The 12,099-nt window shown below is 40.5% G+C and overlaps 1 protein-coding gene across 4 annotated transcripts in view; it reads left to right on the top strand.

Annotated features, from left to right (window-relative positions):
* Rprd1a (regulation of nuclear pre-mRNA domain containing 1A) overlaps nt 1-12,099 on the top strand; it is a 46,212-nt gene that overhangs the window by 27,163 nt on the left and 6,950 nt on the right. The gene's annotated exons all lie outside the window — the stretch shown is intronic.

Here is a 12,099-nt window from a genome sequence, read left to right as displayed (position 1 = left end):
TTGCCCAATTGAAATGGAAAAGATGCAGTGGAGTTTCTTAGAACATGAATTTGGTAGTTGACTTGCCTGTTTCTAATGTTTTAGTGGCCTTCAGTCTTAAATATATTCGCAGCACTAAGGGTGAGTATGTCAACAGTTTTTGTCTTCAGCCTTTTGGTACAGTTTCTTTAACTTCTGTTGAGCTTCTGTTGCAGATATTGGACACGGCGTACCTTCTATTGATGCCATCACCAATAGCATATTCTTCCGGCTAAAAATAAACATCAAACTCCAAAGCCTGTATCGTCTCATGTTTTTGAAAATTGAAGAACAAAGCTTTATTATTCTACTTAATACCTGCTTTCTCACTTTTGATGTTGACTATCATTGGCTTCAAAAAGAGCATTTATATTTTACATGCATCTATAGAAAATATATCACCACCCACTCTCCCACCCTTTTTGCTAGTTAATAGTCATACACAGAGCTGATGAAGATAATGCTAACACTTATATGTCTCAGGGGAACTGTTCTAGGCACTTCACACCATCACCTTTCAGTCCCATGCAGCAGGGTATGCTATTATCCACACTGGATAGTCATGGAAACAAGGCTCAGGGAGATGAAGTAGCTAGCTCCCATGTTTTCACAAAGCACTATTGGATTGTTGAGAGCCCAGACATCAGCACATCATCCAGCATCAGCGCATTTACTTCCAAAGCCATAGTGCCTTCCTATTTTTACAGAAAGAAATATACCCCTTTGGCAAAGCAGAAGTCTTATTTCTCCAGCGTTATCTAATCCTTCCCCTGCCATAGAGTCACTGGCTTGAAACAGAGTCTTGTAAGGAGTTTCTTTTTGTTCAGCATGACTGAATTTTATATTGAAGAAGTCACATCATTTATGATCAGTTTCTTGTTTTTTTAAATCTTTGTTTTTTCAAGACAGGGTTTCTCTGGTTAGCTCTGGCTGTCCTGCATCTTACTTTGTAGACAGCGCTGGCTGACCCCAAACTCAGGGATCTGCCTACCTCTGCCTTCTGAGTGCCAGCTTTGAAGGTGTGTGCCACCATGCCCAGCTCATGATCACATTTTAAAGATATTATTTACATAAACTAAGAAGTTTAAAATAGCAAGAACTTATTGTAAATTGAAGTAAGCCATTTTTTGGTTGTTGTTGTAAGCTGCGACAGTGACTTGAGATTTAGACATCCTTTGTTATAGTAGGCATCATCACCCTGAAGTAATAGGAACTGAGGATCGTTCGTAGTTTTATATCAGCTGTGATGTTTCAGGTCACCGTCCTCAGGAGTCTCAGTTAAACTGATGAAGTATTGAAATATTAATTGTGAATGTTGCCTATTACAGCTCATTCTGGGGTGGGAAGGTGGCTCACTGAGTAAAGTTCTTTCTGGGCAAGCATGAAGAGTTGTGTTAGGATCCCAGCCCCCATGCAAATGGTGGATATGGTGATGTGTACCTGTGATCCCAGTGCTGGTAGGCAGAGAGAGAACCCCTAGGGCTTGCTAGCCAGTCAGGATAGCTGAATCTGACTTCAGGTCCAGTGAGAGACCCTTCATCAAAGTGGAGAACAGTGGAGAAAAATACCCGGCTGCTAGCCTCTGTTCTTCACATGCATTTGTGCTCACACACAAAAACTCTTATTGCTTCTGTTAAACTGTTCACATTCATTACAGTAGTTTGTTTGCTATGGATAGAACAATGCACATGTTTGTGTAGTTGTATAAGTCTCTTTGAAGGATCTGTTCTCAGTAGGTCTCATTTGTGCTAGGCCATCCAGGCCAGACTCTTAAAGCCTGCAGTGTGAGGACAGCTTTCATGTATAATTTCACCCATGCTGAATGTTGGTAATCTTTTTAGGATTTGTATGTTTGAAGGATTTGGTTTAATTTTCCTACAATTCCATGTGTCTTTTCACCACTCTTAGGTCCTGGTTTTATGTCTTCACATGTCTCTGCCTGTGTGTTTGTGTGTATGAAAACATATATAAAGCCATAAACTCTGATTTTTGTGTTATTTTCCAATAATTTTATTGGGATTTGTTTTGCATATGATACAGAGATGTGATAGTTATTGTTCCTTTACTGATTAATAATTAATGGCTAAGTGTAGTGGTTCGTGTCTCCTAATCTTATCATGCTGCAGATTAAAGCAGGAAAGCATGAGTTTGAGGCCAGCTTGGTCTTTGTAGGAAGTTCCAGGCTGGCCTCTGCTACATAGTGAGATTCTGCCCCAGCCCTCTCTCCTAAAACCCAAAAATAATGGCTCTTTTTACTACTGAAATGCCATTCTTGCCAAGCTTAAATCCTGAATATGCATATGACCTATAAGTCTGACGCTTAATTGTGCAGATTGTGACTTTGTTTTCTAATATCATTCATGTTTGTCATTTCAGCTATTCTTTGGTTGTTGTATATGAAAGTTTATTCCTTCTCATTATTTCCATGCTTTGCATTTTAACTGAGAGTGCTCATTCCTTTTATCATGTCATGGGTCATTTTTTTCCCTGTTTTTTTATACCTAAGATAAAGTTTAATTTACAAGTAGATATAATAAGGAATTAATAGCAGTACAATAATTAAAATAATATATTAAAACATGCATATGAAATGTAGTTTCTCTCCCTCTAGGTTTGTGCAGTCAATTTTGTGGACCATGGTGGCCTAGGATGACTGACCTTGTGGGGAGAGAAGCTGGGAGGAGGACTGCTTACTAGAAAGACCTCAGTTCAGGCCTCAGGGTGGCTAGACGTTTGGCTCAGTAATTTGAACAAAGGAAAAATGGCCACTTTTTTGAAAGTGTACCTATTTTGTCTTTTCCCTTTAACAAGAGGAGCACCCAAACGATTTGTGCAGGGGGACAGTGCCAAGTTAATTAATGCAGTAAAATATTATAATAGCAGTTTTCTTTAACCAGAAGTCCCCTAATGATTGACATAGACATAGACAAACTATGATTTATTATTAAGCTGTAGGCACTATGCTGGGCAGATTCTGGGCTTTTCTAATCCTACTACCTTTAAAACCCACATAAAATTCAATCACTTGCCAATCTGATGACTCCCAGGGCGCCTTCTGTTACATCAGTCTGTCCTTACAGCCACGTGCTTATGGCCACGCCTTTGTCTAGCTTCCTCTTCCTGCTACCTCTTCTGTTGCGCCTCCCTCTCTCCTCTAACCTCTCAAACCCAAGCCTGGGAACCTAAGACTCCGCCTATCTCTTTACTACCCAGTCATAGGCTTCAGCATCTTTATTTAGCCAATCAGGGATAATTGGGGAACATTCCTTATCATCACATGGTTCCAGGAGCAATTTCAACATTCATAACAATGCCCATAGCAGGGCTGTAATCAGATCTCAAGGCACTGAAATCACAGTTGGACCTTCCCCCAACACAAGTGCATCTGAATCATTAGGCTGGGATTCACCTATGTTCCTAACTCAAGGGATGGAGAGCATGTGCATATGAACAGGTATGCTGCCTGCAGAGACAGAGCACTTACTTAGCTGGTGCACGCCTTTAATCCCACTATTTGGGAGACAGAGGCAGGCAGATCTTTGTGAGTTTGAAGACTGCCAGAGCTACAAAGTAAGATCCTGTCTCAACAAAACACAAGAAAGAAAGAAAAGTTATTCTAATTGGCTGTGTCAAAATTCTCTTCAGTCAACAGTAGCTTTGCTGAGTGACCGTGTCCTCCTTTTTTTTTTTTTTTAAGGATGTTTATCTCTTAGTGCTTTTGAAGACATGTTCTTTTTTCAGAAAGACTTCTGTTGAATTTTAGTTTTGCTTTTGAATTTCGTAGAGCTTTTCAACATATTATTACATACATTAAGTGTTCTGAATTGCTCCTCCAAATTGCTCATCTTTTCTCATATTTTAACCACTTCTAAAATGATTTTTTCCTCTATATTCTGTCACTGTTGCTGGCTTTTGTCTTCTAAAATGCAGTCTTTGCTGGTCTAATGTTTGTGGTTGTGTCATCCTCAATTTTGGGGGGGGGTGTTCATTGAGATAAAATCTCCCTCTGTAGTACAGGCTGGCCTGAAACCAGAGAGATTCCTCCCTCAGTCTTCCAAGTGTTGGAATTAGAGGCATTTCCCACTATGCCCAGGTTAATGTTGGGTAGAGCTGGTTTTGCCAGTTTGTTTTAGGTCTGTGTTGAAGAAAGGGGATTTACTGTCACAGGTGCTTAACTAGTTTGCTAACTGTTGCTTAGGGTGAATTAAGAGGGGATCAGAAGTCAATATTTGGACTTCTGGACTTGCTTGAGACTTGACTGGAAGTGGGTTTTCCCAGGTGTGCTGACTACTCTCTAGTGTGCCTGCTGTTGTAGGATTTTACCTTGCTTTGGGAGCCACAGGAAACACAAGCTTCCTTTTAAAAAATGACTTGAAGTGAGTTAGCAAGGATTATGAATGTCTGCAATGATTCTAAAATATTCATGCCTTCAGAACTTGGCAGAGATCACAGCAGTGTCAGACTTGTTCAGCATAAATGTAAAATACGTTTAATTGGCTCCTGTGCATTTTCTACAAATGTGGATATATGCTTCTTGCTTAGTTGGTTAATTCCTTAGACTTGATTGCTAGCAGTGCACTTGCTTAAAGCATTTTCCTTTTCTCCACTTTCCTTTTTCCGCTTTCTTCTTTATTTCGTTTTCACAAGGTCTCTCCACATAGCCCTGGCTGTCCTGGAACTTACTATGTAGACCAGATTGGCCTTGAATTCATAGAAATCCATTTGCCTCTGTCTCCCAAGCACCATTTTTACTTTGCTAATCCATGGATTGAATAATTAGGGAAGAATATTTTAAAGTATATGCTTAATAGACAAGTTATGGCCTCTGAGAGGGGGGAAAAAACCCAAGATAATTTAAACAAAGTAAATTTGTAAAATATATAATGAATCTTTCATTCCTAAATTTTAGAGAACATTCAAACAAATTCCAATGAATAAACCCCTCCTATGACAGATAATTTAATGTATTTTTTTCTTCTAGGGACTGACCTTAAAATTTTTTCTTAGTATTTTATTATGACAATTTTATTCATGTATACAATTATTTTGATCACATTCATCCCTATTAGCCTCCTATCCCTTCTTACACTGAAGAATATGTCTTCCCTGGCAGCAATTATCTGGGCACTTAGTTGTTTGTAGCTCAGTAGTAGGGTACTTGCCTAGCATTCATGAGGCTTTAGGATGGTCCATTCTTACCTCAGCACTGCAAGAGTGGGTAGAGTAGGTTTATGTAGGGAGAAAAAATGGTCACAGTAGAATAACTGTTGGAAATGCCCTAACTAGTTAGTGTCCATCATGAGACATGTGCTGTAGGTGCTATGTATGAGAAAAGTTCTCTCTCTCTCTCTCATGTGTGTGTGTGTGTGTGTGTGTGTGTGTGTGTGTGTGTGTGTGTGTAAAAGAGTCCAGGAATTCTAGGTAAGGCAAGAAACAATATAAGCAACAGCAACAGAGACATAATGGCTGTGACCTAAGAACAGGGCGTGGAGTAGCAAAGTGAGACAAGGTAGGTTTGTAGTAGAAGCAGTGTGTTAACCTTATCTCTGAACAGGATACAGTTGTAAAAATGTTTAGAAAGAGCTGGCAAGAAGACTTAGTGGGTAAAGCCACTTGCTACCAAGCCTGATGATCTGAGTTCAAATCCTGGGCCCTACATTGTGGAAGGGAAGATCTGATTCCTGTAAACTGTCCTCTAATTTTCACAAGTGTATGGACACAATACATTAAAAAGTGCAGCTGGGCGTGGTGTCCCATACCTTTAATCCCAGCACTTGGGAGGCAGAGGCAGGCGGATCTCTGTGAGTTAAAGGCCAGCTTGAGCCTGGTCTACAAAGGGAGTCCAGGACAGCCAAGGGTACACAGAGACACCATACCTGGAAAAACAGGAACGGGGGGGGGGGGGGGGGCGGGCAAGCAAAACAAACAGACAAACAAAAGCTTTAAATGTGTCTGAAACAGTATTGGGAGACTAATGAGGTTGTTCAGCAGATAAAGGCACTTGCTGCCAAGCCTGACCTGAGTTTGATCCCCAGAACCCATGTGGAGGAAGGCAAGAGCTGACTCCTTCAAAAGATTGTCCTATGATCTGTATACTTGTGCCCCCTTCTGTATGGATGATGGACAGACGGATGGATGGATATTAGGCTAGGGATGTAGCTCATTTGGTAGTGTTTCCCTAGCATGAATGATTCCTTGAGTTTGATTCCCAACACCACAGTGGTACATACCTGTAATCCCCGCACTGGAGCGGTGGAGGCAGGAAGATGAGGCGTTCCAGGTCATGCTTAGCTGCATAATGAGTTGAGAGGCCAGCCTGAGCTATATGAGACTCCTAAATGATACAACATACCAACATTTGTGGATGATATACAGGATTGGATTTTTTTGTCATTTTGGGGTGAGGGTTTAATTACAAAATTGTATGCTCATAATAAGCAAATAGCAAAGTATAGAGACGTAGTTTAAATGTTTCCCCTAGGAGTTAAGAATAAAGGTTAATAGTTTTTAGTGGCTTAAATATTTCTGTGTGCTGATTTTGTTTTTTGTTTTTGTTTTTTTGTTTTTTGGTTTTTTTTTTTGTTTTTGTTTTTTTTTTTTTTTGAGACAGGGTTTCTCTATGTAGCCTTGGTTGTCCTGGACTCACTTTGTAGACCAGGCTGGCCTCAAACTCAAAGCGATCCTCCTGCCTCTGCCTCCCGAGTGCTGGGATTATAGCTGTTCACCACCATACTTGGCCTGTGTGCTGATTTTAATGTCGATCTCATGGCTTTAGCTGCTGAACAAAAGAAGTGTGGAAATCTTCATCTCGATTTTTCCCCTCAACTCTACAAAACCTTTCATTTGTGTCACTGGAATTTTTGATACTGAATCCCAGCCAGTTCAGGTGTATATCTTTATTTTCCTGTGGTGTGACACACAGGCTCAGCATGGACCAACAGTTGCCACTGTGTTGTCAGCATGTCTTTTCAAGTGTCAGCATTTCCGTCGCTCCACAAAGACCCTGCTGTACAGAGCTGCAAGTGTGGATTATAGACTCCAAGTTGGATAGGAACAAGAAGTTGTTGGACATTACGTAGACTGTAGCAAAGTGAACTTTATGTGGAAGTTGGCCATAGGTAGATAGCTTTTGATAGTGGAAATAGGATGAGACAAGGGAACAAATCAGAGTAATGACAGCAATTTAACAGTGCAGTTCCTGCAACCAAAGCATGCTGTGTCTTCAGCAGTAGCTTGTGTTGGAGGGACTTCTGACCAATAACTCATGGGGAGGTATCCCAGGGCTGGGAGTGAGATAAAACATGAACCTTTTAAACAGTTAGTAGTGATTAGACAGGTAAGGACAGCCTAGTGATGTTTAGAGTATGTAACCTAATAGATTGAATTTGGTCACGGTTACTGGCCTGTAGTCAGTCTCTGTAGAGCTACCTGCTGTGGAACAAGGTCTGTTTCAGTCTCCAAGCCTCTTTGAGTCTTGTTCCAACGCAAGGAAATTTACGCCTGGCTGGGAGTTTATAGGAACAATTAGTACACTTGAAAATTGAGATAATTCACATGTCACAATGTAGAACTAAGTAGGAGCTAACTGTGATAAAAATTCAGTAAGTTTATTGTGCCACAGTGTTCTGGTTTTGTGTTTTGGTTTGATCGCCCCTCCCCAGAGGGTTCTCTGTGTAGCCTTGGCTGTCCTAGACTTTTCTTTTGTAGACCAGGCTGGTTGGCCTTGAACTCACAGAGATCCACCTGTGTCTGCCTCCCTGAGTGCTGGGATTAAATGTGTGGGCCATTGCCTGGCTGCCACAGTGTTTTAATTATTTTAATTCCAAAGAATATTTTAGTTAATGGACTGTTGAGACTATAACTATGTTTAGTTTTTCTGGGTATTAAAAAAAAGATAGTTTTTTGTTGCCAACTGCTTTGAAAAAATGCATGTATGCATGCATATGTGCTCATAAAGTAAGCCACTTAGAGCTTCCTCTGAAGACTCACCTAAGATTAGCTAACTGTACCCATGGTTAAGATTTGTTATTTACTAGGAAATACCAAGTAGGGGAAGGTACTGGTCAGTTTATTTGTTAGCCAGGTGATGTACAGAGGAAGGCATTGAGCTGAACTAGTAAACATAGGCTTCCATATTAAGAAAGTGAATGGGCTGTCTTCCATCCAGAGGCAGGGGCGTGCAGACAGAATGCTTAGAGTAGAGCACTAGGAGAGAGCTGGGAGCAACAGGCACGTGTATGAATTCCTTCCCGTGTCTTGGGAGCTATCAGAAGAGTTTGGATTACTTCCAAGGGTAGCTAGAAGTAGTACTGCTAGTGTCTGACACTTACATCTACTTCAACCTTAAACAGTCTAAGTTCCATGAGATTAACATAAAACTTCACACCCTAGCATGTTTGCTTTACTGTTGCCTGGTAAGTTGTTTCAATGTCAGTTAGGAAGACAAAACTTACTGATCAATGGAAGACAGCCCAAAGAGACAAAGCAAGAATCAGAACCAAACTTAATCTGTGACAGGTTTTTTTTCTTCTGTTTTTTGTTTTTTGTTTTTTTGTTTTTTTAATGACTGGCCCAGGAACTTAACATAAATGATTGATATGCTAAAGGTTCTAGTGGGTAAAACAGATACCTTGCCAAACTGCACAGGTAATGTAAGTAGAGAGGTGAGAGTGCCCCAAATAAGAGAAAATTTTGCCTAGTTCTTTTGACAGGGACCTAACTCAGTAGAGGACAGCCATGGAAATAATTGGTGAGTTTGTGAGAAGCAAGTGAGACATTCCTCAACAGATGCAAAGTGGAAAATGAACAGGAAGACATAAAATGAAAACCACAAATACTACATCCAAGAATTGAGACAGTTTTGTTAATATGCCTGGAATACCAGAAGAGAGAGGCCACAATGGCTAAAGATTTCATCTAGAATGAATGACAGAAACCAAACTCCTGATCTAGGGAAAGAAATTAGAATGTCAGGCAAGATTAAGAAAACAAAATTGCAGTTTAAACCTAGGCAAATCCTGATCATGTCATTGAACACCAGAGGTAAAAACCTTAAAAGAAGCCAGAGGGGAAAACAGAATTGCAGTGAACTTCGCAGAGTTGTGCAGGCTGGAAGGCGGAAGAGTCTTAAGGTGGTGGTGTCCAACATTCCAGGAAAGCTATGGTAAAAAGTGTTGTAAAACCAGTCAGCCTGGGGCTTTATATCAAAAGACATTGGAAAGCAAAGAAGGTAGTGAGACCTGTTAGGAGGTTATAGAATGATGGGAATAGGTGACCAGGATGAGGGGAAAGTTGGATTCAGGGTTGACCTAAGTGAAATCTGTGTGGCTGACTCTGAGGGCAGCTTCATGCAAAACTTCCTTGTCACTTGCCCCATGGTATCAACCTGCTGAGGATACAACAGATGTAGCACAGACTACTGTGTAAGATTTTTATTCCAAACATGAGCCCAGACTTACGACATACTTGTTTGAAGCTGAATGACATTCATTTAGATGTCATATTAGATGACATTTAAAAACCCTAAGGTAGGGGTGGAGATATGGTTCAGTGGTTAAGAGCACTGGTTGTTCTTCCAAAGGTCCTGACTTCAATTCCCAGCAACCACATGGTGGCTCACAACCTATAATGTGATCTGGCTCTCTCTTCTGGCCTGCTGGCATACATGCAGGCAGGATATTGTATAAGCAATAAATAAAACTTAAAAAAAAAAATCTTAAGGTATTGTAATATAACAGTGACCAGAAAATATACTAAGGTAAAGGCTAAAGAGACAAAAACAAAACAACAAAAAGCCAACAACAAAACCCAAAGAACTTGAAGTTAAGAAATGATGTCAGCCTCATTTAGTCACCAGTGTGTCTAGGGGTAGGCCATTTCTTTTGGTTTTTCGAGACAGGGTTTCTCTGTGTAGTCTTGGCTGTCCTGGACTCACTTTGTAGACCAGGCTGGCCTCAAACTCATACCCGCCTGCCTCTGCCTCCTGAGTGCTGGGATTACAGGTCTGCAGTAAGCCATTTCTTTAAATGCATCGTCTTGCTTTTGAAGTTGTCTGGGTAATGGAGAAATCAGTGTTTAATGCTGCCTGTTGGCTCCGATCTTGCCAACACCTCAGATCCTTTACCCTTATGGTTAAAACTGAGGCTTTCTAACGAATTGAGCTTTCCTGGAGTGCTAGGCACCATTTCTGGATTAATTAGACCCTGATCACCTTTTCTATTCATTGCCTGTTAACTGAATGTAAAAAATCATCTATGTAGGAGAAAATAGTTACTGTACTACTGAAAAGCTGAAAATGTTTAATGACAGGCCTTTAAACACCTGGTGTTTAATCACAGTTTTCTCCTTGGATCTTGAGCTGGGAAGTCATGACTCTATCTCTTTTCAGTGGTGATCAGGTGATTGAGGAGCTTTCAGTTAGGTACTGTTCAGAATACCCATTGTTCAGTTAATTCCGGGATCTAAGAAACACGTTGCCGTAGTGAGCAAGCATAAGGACTTGAGCCTTCATTTTTCATTTTTCTGTTGACTTTGATGGTTTTTAATGGTTGTGGCATTGTCATTTCATCATGTATAGCATGTAGTTTCTACGTGGAAATTAAATGGAGTGTTTGGAATAATGACTGGCATTTTTGGTTTGGGTTAGAGTGTACTAGATGAAATACCTTGAGTTCATAGCAGAATTTAAGTGAACAGATACCAGTAACTGATACACAGAGATGAACTGCTTGGATACTTATGCAGCGACAGTTCTGAAATTCTATGGAAATAGTGTTCTGTTCTCTCTATCTTTAAGACATTTTTGTGGAGAGGAAACTGACGATTTTGTTGAGATGTCACTTCTAAAAGTATAGGTGTTGATGTTGGGGAGGGAGTGACTTGTTTAAGCCTGTGATCATAGTGTTCTAAAATCTGCTCAAGTTGCTTCCAACAGGTCACAAAGCCAGCTCACAAGAACCAGCCTTGGTGTCTGAGATAAAGTACTCTTTATGCTACAGCTGAGGGGTCTTAACAGTGGGTGCGGCTTCAATTGGTCCTTCTCATTGCTGAGCGTTCCTGCCATCTGGGGCATGCAGTGGAAATTCTGTACTTTTGTTTTTGTAGTTTTGTTTAAATATGTATCTTATTTAGTTAGGTCTTTGAGAGCAGATATCACCAGCTCAGGTTGGCCTCAATTTACAGCCCTGTCTCATTTAAGTACTGAAAGCACAGGCACATGTTGCTCTACCTAGTTCTTTTGTGTTTTTGTTGTTTTGGTTTTGTTTTGTCAAAATTGTGTATGAAAAGAGAGCAGGAGTAGGAGCATTTTCAAGAAAATGTGAATAAATGCACAGGTTTAAAAATGTTTAAATGGTGAGAGTTTTCGGACACGATATAAAGCCTAAAATAACTCTTGATTTTTATTTTTTCTCTTTTTCCTCTTAAGACAGGGTCTCCAGCACTCTAGCTCAGTCTGGCCTGGTACTCACTGTACAGACCAGGCTTCTTTGCCTGTGTCTTCCACATGCTAGGATTATAGTGTGCATGACCATACTCAGTGTGGAAGTTTATTTCAGCTCAGTGGTTCTCAACCTAGGGATCTAATGATCTTTTCAGAGGGGTGGCCAAGACCACTGGAAAACACAGATATTTACGTTGCAATTCATAACAGTAACAAATTACAGTTAAGAAGTAGCAATGAAATAATTTTGTGGTTGGGGTCACCACACAATGAGGAACTGTATTACTTGCGCATTAGGGAGGTTGAGGACCACTGCTCTAGTTTCTAGTTTTGAGCTAATCCAGGTGTTAGCACAGAGTGATAATCACAGTACTTCACGATTTGAAAGTTCAAGGTTATTTAAGCATCATGGATCTGTAAAACAGATGCCTTTTCTTCTAAAGAAACTGCTGAGACTAACATAATTAGGTTTTCCTTTATCAGGGCCATGCAGGTAGACAATTAAGGAAGCAGCAGTTTATCTCAAGTCTTCAGACTTCCATGTTAGTATTCAGTGCTCTGCTTGGTTTAGGAGAACTTCTGTCCGCGCTAGTATAGACCTGAAGCTTTGAAAAGCGAGCACAGAGAGGCCAGCTGAGGCT

The sequence above is a fragment of the Acomys russatus genome, chromosome 20 (assembly GCF_903995435.1).
Source record: "Acomys russatus chromosome 20, mAcoRus1.1, whole genome shotgun sequence".
Lineage (NCBI taxonomy): Eukaryota > Metazoa > Chordata > Mammalia > Rodentia > Muridae > Acomys > Acomys russatus.
Note: the sequence above shows the minus strand (reverse complement) of the source record. Positions and strands in the feature narration are given on the sequence as shown.